At 33.5% G+C, this 16,553-nt stretch overlaps 1 protein-coding gene across 2 annotated transcripts in view; it reads right to left on the bottom strand.

The window, feature by feature from the left end:
* LOC111515691 (uncharacterized) overlaps positions 1-15,894 on the bottom strand; it is a 44,783-nt gene extending 28,889 nt beyond the window's left edge. For both annotated transcript variants that reach the window (XM_074176492.1, XM_023171902.2), the window contains exon 1: positions 15,736-15,894. The gene's annotated coding sequence lies outside the window, so the exon portion shown is untranslated. The remainder of the gene's footprint in view (positions 1-15,735) is intronic.
* Positions 15,895-16,553: the final 659 nt, after the last annotated feature.

Below are 16,553 nucleotides of genomic sequence, written 5' to 3' on the forward strand. Positions count from 1 at the left end.
TAAACAATCAAAATATTATAAGAACAAACGAGAAACACAAATACAAGAATATAAGAACAACATTGAGTATGTATGTTGACATTATAAACATTCAAAATGATTCACGTGGTCTTCGACAGAATACAAGCAGAAACTCAAAAGATGATTTTTTATGTTTTTTTTTGAATTTGGACATACTTAGAATTTTGAAACTATCGGGAAGATATTTGTAGAGGTCGAAATTCAGTGTGTTCTTTTGTGATTTACTCAAACGACAGGTGTGTCCGAAATTTGTTACAATGTCTGGTATCATAGTCATTAAGGTCTGATTGCTTGATTATTGAAGTTGATTTTTTATGAATTTCTATGAGAAAGTTGTACAAAAATAATGTGGGTAACGGCATTATTCTCAATTTCAAAAAGAGAGGTAGACTATGATCCTTATAACCAGAACTAGTAATTATTCTGAGAGCTTTTTTCTGCAATTTAAAAATTTTTACAGCCATAGTTGAGTTGCCCCAGAGTCTAACACCATAGCTAATGTGAGAATGGAAGAGAGAGAAATATGTTATTTTCAGTGTATCGATATTAGTTATATTTCTCAATGACGCAATGAAAAAAGAGTTCTAGATAATTTTTTACTCAATTGGTCAATGTGACAGGTCCAAGTGAGAATATTATCGACAATTAATCCAAGTAATTTAACACTTGCACTTGATGTAGCGGCAGAGCTTGCTGAGAACTGTAACTGTTGCATTTTATCTGTATTCAGTTTCAGTCTATTTGGCACAAACCAACTTTCTGCTTTCTCATCGACTTTCTTTGATATTCTAGATAGATATTCTAAACATATGTATATGGATGCATGAAGTTACTAATGTCATCCACGTAAATTATGAAAAGAAGTGGTCCCAATACTGATCCTTGAGGAACACCATGTTTAACGAGTTTTAAATTCGAGATACAATTATTGCTACTGACTGCTTGATATCTATTCGACAAATATGATTTTATGAAGGATAGATACACTCCCCTGACGTCATGGTATTATAGTTTTTCCAATAATATGTCGTGAGAGACGCAGTCGAACGCCTTAGAGAGGTCGCAGAGCTTAATAACTGTGTGGTTACCTTGCTCGACTACTTCACTTACCACATTGAGAACTGCCTCTGCTGTAGAGCGGTACTTACAAAAAACTGACTGAGATTTGTTGAATAATTTACATTTTATATTTATCTTTGAGCCATCACATTCAAAACTTGAATTTAACCTAAGAAAGGTTATCAATTCCTGATTCTGCTGAAGAATGTGAACGTACCACAACAGCTCCCTACATTCATATCAGTTCACTAGGTTTTTTCTATTGACATTATTTTCAGTATCAGGCCAATTTTTGTAATCTGATATTCCCATTTTTCCTTTTTCTGTATTTGAAGAAAAAATTATTGAAAATTGTACTTGTAGCTACTAAGGAACATATTACTAGGCTCTGTCTATTTGTTTCGGAATAAATAAATGGAAAAATAAATGAGGTTGTCCGTGTTTATCAGTCTACTTTGAACTGTAATATCTCGGTGAATACTCATTCAATTCAATCGAAAACAGTACCATTTGAATCAGTGCCCTTTTGCCAATGTAACACAGATCGAATAATTTCGTCAGCACGAAAATTGGGTGCTCTGGGTTCGATGGAGTCGACGACGGTCGTTTCTTTGTGGTGAAGGTTCTACCGATGATGAATTTATTGAAGAGCTCGAAAAGCTGTAAGTCAGTTGGCGACAGGTCTGGGGAGTGTGGTGGATGAGTCAGAACTTCGATGGTAAATTCGTTTAATTTTCGGACAGTGTAACCTTAGGACGGGAGTCATTGTGGAGCAGGATCGGACCTCTGCTGTTAACCAGTGCTGGCTGCTGCTGACGTAATTGTCAGTAAATTCTGTAGATTTTTCCCACAATAATACTCTACTGTGATGTTTGGTCCGGCTGCAGAAAGTTATAGTGAATCACAGCAGCTCCTGACCAATGCAGTGACCATGGTTTTTTTCTGGTGGATTTTGGGAAGTGTCTGGGTAGCTTATCAGTGTCCAACCACTGTCCAGAACGGCACCTGTTGTCGTGGAGAATCCACTTTCCATCACATGTGAGGATCCAATCGAAAAAAGGATCGTTTTGGTTGCGCAGACCTACCTCGATCGTTTAAATGGTGGGACTCCCACTTTTCGAGCTTCATGATTCCTCCAGTACATTTTCAGCCATTAAAAATAGAATGGGGGCTATCACAAACCCACCGTTTGTGATGGCGTTATCATTTAGTGAATGACCTCTAATACCCCTGAACGTTGGAACATGAAAAAATTGACCTGATAATTCACCATGCGTGCCAACTTTCCATCTACAAATTATGCCCAACCCTTGCCAGGCGCATAGCTTCCTGAAATATTATCCGCATTGGAAACTAGGAGTGCCCCAAGAAATGAAACTGGACGCCCATTCCACAAAGTAATCTGATATAAATATAATGGAAAACAAACGGGAGTTTCCCAGGCCTATTAGGTATCGTATTTGGATGTGAGATCCACTCTTGTGCAATTTGTTAATGGCTATATATGGAACGAATGAACACATACATACATACATTGTACTGAGTACTTTTTGTACTCGAAAAGTTTCTTCACTGGTAGCCATTGAAGGGTTTGCAACATATTTGCTATGGGTGTTATCCTTGAACATTGTAAGATTATTCGCATAGCACGATTCTGCAGCTTCAGTAGTCTCTTTATTTAATTTTGATTGAGAAAGAACAGAATGTTAGAACAATCATTCAAATGTGGAAGGATTATGGAGTTGTAGACTAATAATTCAGACCACTGGCTCATATATGGGGAACATCTTTTTAAAATAAATTTTTAAATTACTATGTATCTTCATCAAGTAACGACCGAATCAATCAGAAAATCTTTTTAAATAGTTGATTTTGTAAGCTATTGTTTTGATAACTTGATTGGCGTGTCCCTTGAATTTCAAGTTGCTGTCAATAGTTACACCCAAGTACACGAATTTGTTTACCTTCTCTATACTCTTTATACCTTCTCAATTGTAGAAGTAGGTTATCATTATTATGATCTCTATGTTCCCCTAATAATATATGATGGAATCGGCCGATACTTGATGAAAATCCATAACTAACGTATTCCAAAAACACTTTATTGTGAGATTTTCACTAAATTGTTTTACAAAAACGCAACACGTGTTTCGCCATACAATGGCTTCATCTGGCGTGTCTTTCAACTCCCCTAATAACATCCATTTTGTTTTATTTACGTTCACCTTCAGCAGATTTGCAGAGCAATATCTATACACCCTTTCAAGACTAGCGTTTATAGTATCAACACACTCATGTACATCTTCACTACAGTAGGGTATCGCCGGCAAATAAGTGAATTCTACATTCTTCTGCCATGGTTACAATGTCATTTACATATTTGAGGAATAAGAATGGTCCCAAAATTTATCCTTGGAGTATACCTATATTATTTTGCATTTGATCCGAATAAGCTTCCTCTAGTTTCAACCTTTGCTGTATATTGCTCGGATGATTTATGATCCAGTTTAGTGTTATTTCATCAATACCTCCGCTTTCAATTTTACTAATCAGTCTGCATCTATCTACAGTTTCAAATATCCTTGGAAGGTTAAGAAATACTGCAATAGTATACTGATTCATTTGCGCAATTAACAATTCTTTCTAGATCTATCATATTGATAAGACTAAAGTTGGACAAAAAACTAATCAATACAGTTTATTGTATGATTTTCACTATAAGGGTTTTACAAAAACCACGACACGTGTTTCTCAATACAATAGCTTCTTCAAGCATAAACTGAGAGTTACTTCTAAATTACACCATTTTATACTATAACCCAGTACCTATTCGTCTACCTAAATAATGAATCTACCTGAAACGGTCTGGTATACCTGAAAGTATACCTGAAAATATAACTAACTATTTTTACCTGCGAATGAACAGATTCAATAATGGCGAATTATTCAATTCAGTTTGATCGTTCATAAGATTCTGACAGTTTTTGAATTTGTTTATTTCCATACTCTCCAACAGGTTAAGTTTCAAACTTTTCTTCTGGAAATGGAGGGGTTTGTATTCATGGTTGAACTCATGTCCCTATAAGATTGAATGACTGGCATATGTGGAATTTATTTTTCCATTCTGAAAATTATATTTGTGTTCCTTTATGCGGGCTTTGAACGTTAATGTATACACTCCTGATTTTTCTGAAACTGAACTTTTATCTTTGTTATTTTTAATGTGCATGCCCAAGTTGTTGTTGGTTTTGAAAGCAGTATTTACACCTTTGCTGTGCAGAAAATCTGAAATATTTGTAGTGGGTTGGCCTAAGTAGGTTAAGGTTCTATAACTTTTAACCTCTTCTCTTCGAATGGGTAAACTTTTTTCAAAGCTTCACTGTATAACATTTTTGATAATAAAGAATGTATCAGACCGCTATCGTAATCGTTGCTTTATTATATTCAGTTCTTTATTGAAATTCGCTTCTGACAAGGGTACATTTGTCAGTCTGTGGATCATACTGTTGAAAGCTGCTATCTCAAGCTGATATGCGTGAGTGGACGAATTATGAATGATAATATCTGTATGTGCCGTTTTACGATAAATTGAAAAATCATGTTTGTTGTTAACTTTTGTTATTGTCAAGTCTGAAAAATGTATAAATTCGTCCTGTTCCATCTCTATTGTGATTGTGATCGAATGGTGGAGAGAATTGATGAACTTCAAAACGTTTGTTAACTGTGTGAATTGAAGGGGTTATATTTTTAAGAGTGATTAATTTTTGGGAAAGAAACTTTTTGGCTATCTACTACTCCATCTTGATACAAAAAAAAAGGATGAGGGAATCTTCCAAAGAAAGGAAGGAAGTAATCAATTTCAAAATAAGTAACTCTATTTCAGTGAATTTTATTAGTTCAGACTTCCATTGTCTGATATGATTTTATTTTCATAGATTCGAAATTTATGACAAAACAAATAAAATTAAATTGAATAGCTAACATATTAATGAAGTATGAGCAATAAAATGTGAAATGGAAATACAATAAAATGAATGAAGTAATCAAGATAAAAGATGAAAATGACCACAAAGTAAAGATGAATTGAAAAGGATAAAAATAAAAAATAAGCAAGAAATGAAAAAAATTATAAAAAAATATAAAATAATACGAAGAAATATTTAAAATGTAAAAAAATTAAAAAGAAAATTTCAAACCAAGTTACTACACGATGTTTCGATTGTTAGTATCCACAATCGTCTTGTTACAATATCATGAATATATCTTTCTCATTTAAGGACTCAATTTCAATTTTCAATCAGTTTCTCTTTTGATTAAATTTATTTATACACGAACCAAACAGTCTTCGGAATGAGTGACTCCATAATAACGTACAATCGGTGATGTTAACTTCATTACTAGTGTAGTATGATTTTACCTGTAGAATGTTTGATATTACCAGTATCAGACATGCATCAGCTCCAACTTTTTAAAATTATACTGAACTTCTAACTGAGGTAAACGACATTTTGAATGAACGATGTCACAAATAGACACGGAACATAAATTACCAACGATATTCCACGGCACTCACTAGGTCAGAGGGTGTCCTATTTTACTACTTGATGAGGAATCCATATTCAAAGAGGAAATAGGAAACAAGGCGTTCAAAGTCATTTCAAGTTAATTGGCTTGTTGTTACGAAGTCAATAAATCAATTTGATTATTATAAAGTGATACTGTATAGTTCAATTCATGTTGGTGTATTCACCTCTAACGTGTCAAGGATGTATGCTAGGTTCGAAGAACTTTTAATTTCATTTCATGAGAATTATTATAGGATATATTGCAGCGAATAATCTAATCCACACATTTGATAAAAATATATGATGGATATAACTTCAATGGATGACCTATTTATTTTGTAGATATCCATAATAAAAATTATAGGATAAAAAAAATAACTTTTGTCTAATTTCTACTGACATTTTTATTTGTTACGTTAGGTCTCAGTTCATTAAACCATTCTCAAGTAAACTGAAACAGTCTGACTAACAAATATTTGAATATACATTAATACAATTGATGTGTTTGCCTTGAACTTTTCTGAAGTTACTTAAGAAACAAAAAAACAGTTCGTAAAAATAAATTGTTTTAGATCACTATTAATTTGAATAGGGCCAAAATATTAATACAACCAACTCAATCTCAAGCTGTTTTATTTCACACTGCGGCTCGGGAAACGATGCCTTATACAAAAAACATACTTTTTATATTAACACTTTTTACAATCTAAAATATACCCAGTGTTCTAAATAACTTAATATCTAACACCTCTTCCCTAAAAATAATGTCACCCAAAGAAAACTTCTATAAATTCTAATCACATTCTTAACCTATCCGGTTGTTTCAACTGACTTCGACGTCTCAATAACTTAGGGGAATAAGTTTCAGATGTACTTACATTTTCACTAACTATGTTTTCGCTGCCATTCCTGTTTACCTTAGAATCTACATTATTAACAGTTTCTCCTTCGTTCAAATCAGATCGGGGAATGATTGAAACAGGTTCAGGTTTTGTTGCAACTGACAGTCTAGATTTCATTTGGTTCTTATGCCTTTTCCATTTCATTCCACAATTTGTTTGAACCAAGTATGTTTTCAAGCCAAGAACCTTCTGGACTATTCCTGAACACCAAGGAGGTGTACCAGATCTGAAATCTCTTACCCATACGTGATCATTTTCATTGAAAAATATGTCTCTTTTATTTTTGTAATATGATTTTTGATAATTTTGTTTATTATTCACAACATTTTTGACAGAAGGCATTAATAGATCGAATTTAGAGCGTAAAGAACGACCTATTAATAATTTTGATGGTTTTTCACCTGTTGTGGTATGAGGTGTATTTCGATATTGAAACAAAAACCGATTTATAATCAGATGCAAGTCAGAATTTGTATTTTGGTCTCTTGCTTTCAAAATAGCATTTTTCATTATCTTTACCCCACTTTCTCCCAAACCATTTGTTGCGGGATGATAAGGAGCACCCGTAGAATGTTTTATGCCACTAGCTGACAAAAAATTCTGAAATTCTTCAGATGTGAACGTTTTCGCATTATCAGTGCAAAGTTCACGTGGTAAGCCAAATCTGGAAAAAAGTTCCCTGAAAAATTTTATGGTTGTTGAAGCCGTGATATTACCAACTTCTACACATTCTATCCACTTCGAAGTTGCATCTTCCACCACTAAGAAGTTTTTGTTGAACAATGGTCCAAAAAAATCAGCGTGCAATCTCGTCCATGGTTCTCGCGGCCAATTCCAAACTGTTAGGGAAGCCTTTGGAGGATTACTTGAGAAGCGTTGACATGATTCACACCCTCGTGCCGTATTTTCAATTTCCCCATCCATCGATGGCCACCACACATATGAGCGCGCCAAAGATTTCATTTTTACCATACCCATATGTGATGAATGTAGTTCTCCCAGAATTAACTGTCGTAATTTCGGAGGAATTACTAATCGATATCCCCACATAAGGCAGTCCTGTTCCACCGTTAACTCATTTTTACGCAAAAAATACGGTTTCATGTTTTCTGCTGGACATCTATCAGGCCAACCGTTCCGAACATAAAAACTTATTTTGCTCAAAACAGAGTCTCTGAACGTTTCTTTTTTTACCACTGTGGAATTTATGGGTAAACACGATTCTTCAACATATTTCATATATGAAATATTTGGATTTGAACATAAGGTTTTTATTTTACATTCCTTACCTTCGTTTTTTGAAGGTGATCTAGATAAAAAGTCAGCCGTATTATTTTCAGATTTCACGTACTTAATATCGTATCTGAACGCTGAAAGAATATGCGCCCATCTTTGTAAACGATTTGCTGCAAAAACTGGCAACCCTTTTTTATCACCAAAAATAGCTATTAATGGTTTATGGTCAGTAAATAAATAGAAATGTTGTCCGTATAGGTATTGAAAAAATTTTTTTACACCAAATATTATTGCAAGAGCTTCTTTTTCAATCTGGGAATAACCAATTTCCGCCTTATTGAGTAACCGCGAAGCAAAAGCAATAGGTTTTTCTGATTCAAACCGTTTCTTCCAATAAGTGGAGGACCCCCATTTTTAACAACATAAGTTTTCAAAATTAATTTTGTTCCTTCATAGGTAATATGTAAATTTAGAAATCCTAAAGGTTCAAAAGTAAGACCTACATAAACTTTAAAAGCTAAGTCGTTTTTATACAATTTTTTACATTGAAAATGTTTGTCATATAATTTTTCTGAAATTGCTGCGTGAGCAAAACCTGAATCTGCTTCGAATCTCAACGGAATATTTTCTACCAATAAATTTACAAAAGTTGGTTTCACATTGCCCTTCAAATCAATATCTGAATCTAAATTGCGAATATTAAAAAGTGAATCATCGGAAACAATTTCTGGTTCAGCTACACTCAAAAAATGTTGAGTAATTTCTTTGCAAACAGGAGCTAAATGACCCTTTATTCCACATCTATAGCATATGCAATTTTTATAGGTACAATCACTTGTCAAATGATTTTTCCGACCGCACACTGAACATAATTTTGAGCTGCTTACCGCTTGAATCTTTCCATGATGCTTACCCCCAGTGTAAGATGATGAACCCTGTTTCACCCTTGGATCAGATCGCTGGGTATAACGTTGCCCTTGACTGCGTTGGCAATGAAAATTTACCGGTTCAGCCTTGATGTTTACAGCTCCCCAACTCTGTCTGACGGTATGTTCCTTCAAAGCCGATTCCTTGGATAGTGCCAACTTTACCATTTGTTTTAAATTTACTGATGATTTTGAAGCGTCTTCTTCAAATAAACGGTCCATGATTTTTGAGTCATTTATGCCAATAACAAAGATATCTCTCATAACTGTTCCAAGTTCGTCACCAAACTGACAATTTGAAGCTAATTTCTTTATTTTAGCTTCCCAGTCCGCAACACTTTCACTAGTTTCGCGACTTGCTGTGTAAAATTTTAGCCGTTCAGCAAATAACGATTTAACTGGAGCCAAATGTTCTGATAACAAATTGCATAAATCTTCGAAAGGTTTATCTTCTGGAAGGTTTGGAACACACAAGTTCCTAACTAATATATAACATTTTTCGGAAAGCGTATTCAAGAGAATAGCCTTTTTACGTTTTTCTTCCGTAATGTTATTAGCAATGAAAAATTGCTTCAATCTTTCGAGGAAAACCGAAAAGTCAGAGTTTTCATGATTAAAGGTACTAAGCGAACCTAAAAGTCCCACTATTTCGGTAGTTGTCGTCTCTGGCATTTTGTTCACTGCGTTTTTTGGTTACGATAAGAATCCTCGTCGCCAATGTTTTAGATCACTATTAATTTGAATAGGGCCAAAATATTAATACAACCAACTCAATCTCAAGCTGTTTTATTTCACACTGCGGCTCGGGAAACGATGCCTTATACAAAAAACATACTTTTTATATTAACACTTTTTACAATCTAAAATATACCCAGTGTTCTAAATAACTTAATATCTAACATAAATGAATACAAGAGTAACCAACAAATAACAAAGTGTGGTGTTCCTCAAGGCACGGTTCTAGGACCTGTCCTTTTTTTGATTTACATTAATGATTTACTAAATACAAATCTTGATGGTAATCTGTATTCATATGCAGATGGCACTGTATATGTAGTGGATGGAGATAACTGGGATGAGACTATATCGAAGGCTGAATTTGGCAAGTCAATTTTGAAACATAACTTGAGTTATGACTTTCTCACACTCAATATCACGAAAACTGAATTCATGATATTTTCATGTAGTGAAAAATATCAACCAGAATTTCATAAAATAAAAATTCAGAGTGCGAAATGTTTACAGAAACATTTTCAAAAATGCAATTGCAGTCGTAAATTAAACAGAACCTCACAAATAAAATATTCAGGAATTTATATAGTTTGTTGCCTGAATTAACATTAACAAAAAAACATTCACTTGAATTACCAAAAAAAGTCTTTATAAGTTCAGACTTCTGAGCAATATATTTGAAGTGAAAACACTATTGATGTTTTATCATGCATCATTTTCCAATATTATGACCTAGGGAATCATAGTCTGGGGTTGTGCATATGAAAATTCACTAAAATCTATCAAGTCTATTAACGAATATGCAATAAAAATAATTTTTGAAAATCTTCCAGATTTGTATCAAAAGTTTTATTCAGAAAATATTTCATTTTAAATTTCAGACAAACATTTTATAAAATCAGTAGTACCATCTATGTAAAAAATTTTTTTGCAAATACTGACATGACAGAACGTCAGTATGATACAAGATACAAGATCCAAGACCAATGCATGTTTTCAAATTGCTAAGTGTAGTATATATTTAATGTAACAACACTGCATATGTATTGTAAAATTTATAATATGATTCCACGAGAAAATAAAAAGTTGACAACAACAGTATTAAAAAAAAATACAGAGTTGGATATTAAATAATAGTGACAAAATTGAAAATGTGCTCACATTGAAATAGTTCAGTTGAACAGATAATTTATTTCACCCTCATTCATGATAAAATAGTATCATTGATACATTCCTTCTTTTCTATATATTGTTTCATTAATAACACTGAACATAATCTTTATTTTTAAACTAATCCAGTCAAACACAAGTATTCACTCTTAGCAGACTGTGTAAAAATATCGCATAATTTTAATTTTTGTTTTAAACTCTTTGTTCGTGAACATGTCTTCTGGGATGAATAAAACGAAAAAATTAACTTTCGGGTCCCCACTTTTTTAGGGTTTGATAATTAGCATATATCACATTTAACATATAATATAACACTATTTGATATTAGTCAAAAGCAAAACCTTTCTTCAGGGCTATATCAGGAAAATTAAAAAACAAAACTGAATGATGAATTGTCTGGATTTTCTTTCACTGATTTAAATTTGTTCAAAATTGATGAAATAAACGAACCCTAATGATTCATTTAGGACATGAAGGAGATTATGACCTAATTATTCAGGTCAGTCCTAAATTGAAATAGTTCAACTATGAAAGAGACGAATTATCATCAATATCCGGCATGGTAATGATAGACGATGTGTGGTTTGAAATTACATAGTTTTAATCTGAAAAATCCACATGAAATCAGAATAAAATCTTTCAGAATATCATAGATTGTTATACTTTGAAGCTTAACAGCTCATTCTGCCAGTTCCGTAAACGAATTGTTTTTTTCTGTCAGCTGTCTAACTCCTTTTCATTTGAGAATTATAAAAGTCAATATTTGTTTTATACAAAAACTTTTTCGAATTTGAGAAAAATTGCTTCCATATGGTGTGTAAATTATGACTACCACAATCAGAATTGTATCCATAACAATGCAATGAATTTTTCGCTTACATCAACATTTACGAGTATTGATTATTCTATTTTTAGTTTCTATGCATCCATAATAAAGTAAACACCGAGATAGTGACAAAGATGACTCACCGTCCATTACCACTTCCTCCAAATCAAGACCCATACATTCAACCTTACATAACTTATTATTCTTCTCGAATCTTAAAGAAAATTGCACCTCCTGGATATTAATATACAGTTACATTAATGAGCCTTGCATAAAATTTGCATAACTCAAAGATAAGCCTCAATCCACATATTTCCGACATGAGAGTTTTGAATGTTTGTGTGAACGAACCCATCTGGTATGTATAAATGTCCGTAATCGTTCTTAAAGGAACTTTTTTGTGAGATCAAACATGTATTCATGGGTTGGGCCCATTCGTGCCATGAAATTATGTGATGAATAATTTGCTGCTAACTCGCCTAAGTAGGTCAGTTCGAGCTAGTGGATTGGTCATTGGTCATTAGGGTATTGCTTTTCTGAATATTTCTAATGCATCATGTCCCTTTGTAGACTCATTTGACTCGAGGAAAAAGCTATTCAAACCAATAAAATATACCTTGTTATTGTAGTAATCACAATAGGAATCTTGTTAAAGAACAGCAAAAGATCTGAGCGAATTTTACTGAAGTTGTAAAGTAAAAATGAAACATTTGCTTGTTTTTGAATGGAGTGGAGTGTAGGGCTCAGTAATATTCCACTAAAGCCCTTCTTCCGGTGATCACGTTCAAGACACAACAAATTAGCTTCACAGGCTTCACAAGCCCCATTCTACCAGTTTTTTTTTTAATTTGGCACTCAGACTGAAGGAAACACCGTTATCATACTAGAACAAAAACAGTGGCACGTTTCTCATTGCTTCCATACGTTGAAAACGAAAGATTTCTCACGCAGTGAGAAATTTTCGCCATTACAATGAGAAATAATTTCTCACTGTTATGACGATAACCCAAGTCAGTCATGAATTGTTACATGTCAGATTGATATGACACGTTCTCCATGTTGACAACGCTACGCCTACGATTCGCGTGCAATATCCAAGTAGCCCATTGTCGGCGTTTCCATAACAACAAAACTGAATCACTGCACAATTATTGCTGTCAACTTACCCAACGAAAATAGTTTTATTGTTGATTGTTATAGTATAAACAGTTCAGATTTATTAAATATTGAATATAATGGAACAGGAAGATTTAGAGTTGGAAAATACACCTCCAGAAATTGTTCGAAAAGCAATAGAGATGTTTGCAATAATTTGCCACAAAGCACATCGAGAAAAAAATATAAAATCGCTTACAGAAATTTTATGGACTTGAAAATGAATGCCAAGGTAAATTCTTTTTTCGAAAATACCTTCTTAGTTTATTTTGAAGAGTTGTCAGGAAGATTGAAATCATCAACATTATGGTCTCAGTACTCAATACTGAGGAGTATCTTAATTATTAAAAACTGTGTTGATATATCAAAATACGTAAAACTACGTGCATTTTCAAAAACGCAAGTCTGAAAAATATGCTCCAAAATTACTATTTTAATTAAAATATAACAATGAGTTGATGTCATACAAGTATTATTATATATGTATTTAAATTTTCAATACTTGAAAACAACGCAACCGTAGAAAAAGTACAGTGTACAATGCGTGAGAAAATGACATATTTCTCACCCCTTTAATTCAAACTTCAAACAAACTTCTGCGCTCGTGAGGAATATGTCGTTTTTCTCAATTGTTATACAATATACTATTCTTTCGGAGCCCGTTTTGTGACCAAAATTAGCATCTTCAGAAGATGAAAAAGACTTAGATGTGGAATGAGAAAAGTGTTTTCTTTAGATTTATTTCACACACCTGGTTCCAAATCTACTGATCTACTCTGGCGGAAAATACATTCAAAATAAGCCCTTTTTTCCTATCACTAGAAAAAATTCTCTTCTCGAGGCTTGTTTTGGATCTACCTATTAAACTGAATTAGTTTTGTTATTCACCGTCTTCTATACGTAGGAAGCTTCACTTTGTGAAGAGATAAATAATTCATCATCAACACAACTCCATCTTGAATGATAGATATCTCACGAAGGAAAATACAAGAAATTTAAACCTTGTCGAGACTTCCATGTTGTCCCACAACAAAGGAAGCTGAAGATGTCAACTACAATGAACAGGAAAACAATGCTGGTTTGGGTTAAGAGACAAAAAAGTATAACAATTTATTCGCAAAACAAAAACAAAATAGATCTGGCCCTTTTATAGTTGGGATCCAGGAAGAATGGTGTATCTATAATATATAGATATTCTAATATTTCTTGTATTTAGTTACTGACTGTATTTTTTATACAAAATCTCCTGATGAGTAGTTTATTTTATTTATTTATTTATTTGGTTTATTGATCACACAGTATACCATGGTGTCTGGACAAGTCACATAAAATACACATATATGACATATATAAAATTGTAAATTATAAATTATTTACAACGTAAAATTACAACATTATTACTAACACATGACATATGAAACGAAATTTAAAAGTGAAACATAAACAAATCAAGGTCCATATAGAATATTAACAAATCTGTAAGTCATATTTATAAATAAGAGTTAGGAGTATTATGTAATAATTTGAAACAAACTTAAACAAACAAAAGAATGAAAAAATAACAGGAATTGTAATTCAAATTAACTTAGGACAATTCGAAATCATTTACTTCGTAGTAGGCTTTCCTCAACAGAATACTCTTCAGTTTCTTTTTGAATATTTCCAGGTGTGTATCTTTCAATTCAATAGTTAATTTATTAAACAGTTTCATTCCTAAATAATTTCGACTAGTACTTGCTAATTTATGTTGTGGAATCAGCAGGTTGTCTCTATTTCTTGTATTATAATTATGATTATCACTAAGTGTTTGATAGTTGCTGCTATTTTCTTTTATGAATACCAAGTTAGTATATATGACTGATGAAGGTAACGTCAAAATACCTAGCTGTACAAACCACGGCTTACAACTTTCCAATCTGTTTAAACCTACAATTGCGCTAATTGCTCTTTTTTGGAGTAAAAAAATAGGCTCTAAGTAGATAGAGTGTCCCCAATTTAATAATCCATATGTAATAACATTATGAAATAGTGAATTGTATGTCATGATAGCGTTGAACTATAGTGTATGTTCTAACTTTACTTTTTGAAGGTGTTTTTTTTTAAATTCACATTTTATGTTTCTATACTTACATTTGTATTTATTTTTCACAAGCTTTGTCCACAAGATTCATTCTTAATGACAATAAAGTATATTATTATTAGTATTATTATTATTTTATATCTTAAGCTTTCTTTTTATTTCATCTGTATATGTATTCTGTAGGTTTCAGTAATAATTTTGGTGTTGGGGTATACAAGTACTTGGTTGATAGCCCGTTTAGAAAGTTTTTGGTCGGATTGAAGTTGTTGTTTATTGCAATTTGTTTCATCAAATTCAACTCTGTGTGGATCATTCTGTGGTTAGCTGCTGATTTATGTTGATGAGGAGGATTAGAACGGTTATTGTTTGTATGGGTTGGTTCCTGGTAAATTGCGAAATCATATTTGCTGTACTTGCTGTATTTGTTGTAAGGTCTCAAAATTGAAATAATTGGTTTTTAGTTTCATTATGAATTTTATGGTTTTGTGAATAGAATTGTCATGTTGGAAAAATGACTCTAATTGTCGATGTGTTACCGTGAAGCAAGCTATAACATCGTCAGCATACTTGCACTAATGAACACATTTGAGAAATGGATGTTGTTGAACAGTTTTTTGTAATATTTTCATGAAAATTTCAGCGAAGAGAAGACTTAAAGGACTACCCAATTCGAGGCCTTCGCTGTTTTTATATATTGTGTTATTGAATTCAAAATGATCTTGGTCTAGCCATACTCACAATACTGGAAGGATATTAGAATAAATTGATGGTTTTGTATGATTTTTAAATTGCATCTCACTATGAGTTTGAAGAAATATTCATGTTTTTTATAGAACATGTGAATCTTCAATTTGAACTTATTTTTTCTTCAGATTCAGGTAATAAAAGCTTATACTTTGAAATATTTTCACTACTGATTTATTGATATTAGCTTAGATGAAAGCCCAAAATAAAGCTAACTGTAGACCGAAGGGGCCCAAGAAGAGTGCCTTGTGGAAACCCATTATCAGTACTTTTATCGTAACAATAATGAAAAATGCCAAGAAGACCCAAGACGACTCACCTCATCAACAATTTCGTCACGAAGCGAGGATCGGTGAGGAACTTCGAACAAACAATCGTCGTCAGTGGAAAAGTAAGAGTAACCAAGGCACACTTGACCCGCGATGAGTCGCGACGAGACTGCACCGCGCACGAACGACGATCGACGACAACCGGAATACTCGTAGGTCGCGTCTACCTCTACTTTCGCTCCGGGCAGGCATGCGACCCACGCGGTTTCTTGCCTCGCTCAACAGTGACCTCTGAAGGAAGATGCTCAAAAAATTAACGGAAGGCCCTATATGAATAACTGTGTTAGGAATCACACGTTAGACCTCGTTATTCCTTAGCACGCACAAGTTTCGGCTTCTGAGGGTTGTCGTTCGTAGGGGTGCGACAGCTGGTTAACGGAAAACCAGACAGATTTAATTGAATGTTGAAAATTCGGACTCAGGCTTCATCAACATGTCCTGAGTCGCGAGTCGCGAGATTCACCTATGAAAGTATATAATCATGTATAGATAGATGGTCATGGATGTGTGACGTAGGACTCAATACAGTGTTAAGGTAACCCCTCTATGGCTTGGATCGATTACCGCAAGGCATTTGATACAATATCGCATGAGCTCATCTTGAATTTGAGAAAATTGTGGGTCGCCTTGAAGAATTGATTCCACTCTGGTGGCCTCGCTACACCATAACATCTGCTCAGGCTGGTGTTCAAACAGAGCGGGGCTACTCCCTCGGTCCCCTTCTTTTCTTTCTTTTCTGCATCTCACTACTGCTATTATCTCTTACGCTCAGAAATACTCGAGGATGTAACTGTGGCTCCCCCGGAAA

Source organism: Leptinotarsa decemlineata, unplaced genomic scaffold (genome assembly GCF_025532065.1).
Source record: "Leptinotarsa decemlineata unplaced genomic scaffold, Ldec_3_MD MMD2_tig00001719_RagTag_RagTag, whole genome shotgun sequence".
Taxonomy (NCBI): domain Eukaryota; kingdom Metazoa; phylum Arthropoda; class Insecta; order Coleoptera; family Chrysomelidae; genus Leptinotarsa; species Leptinotarsa decemlineata.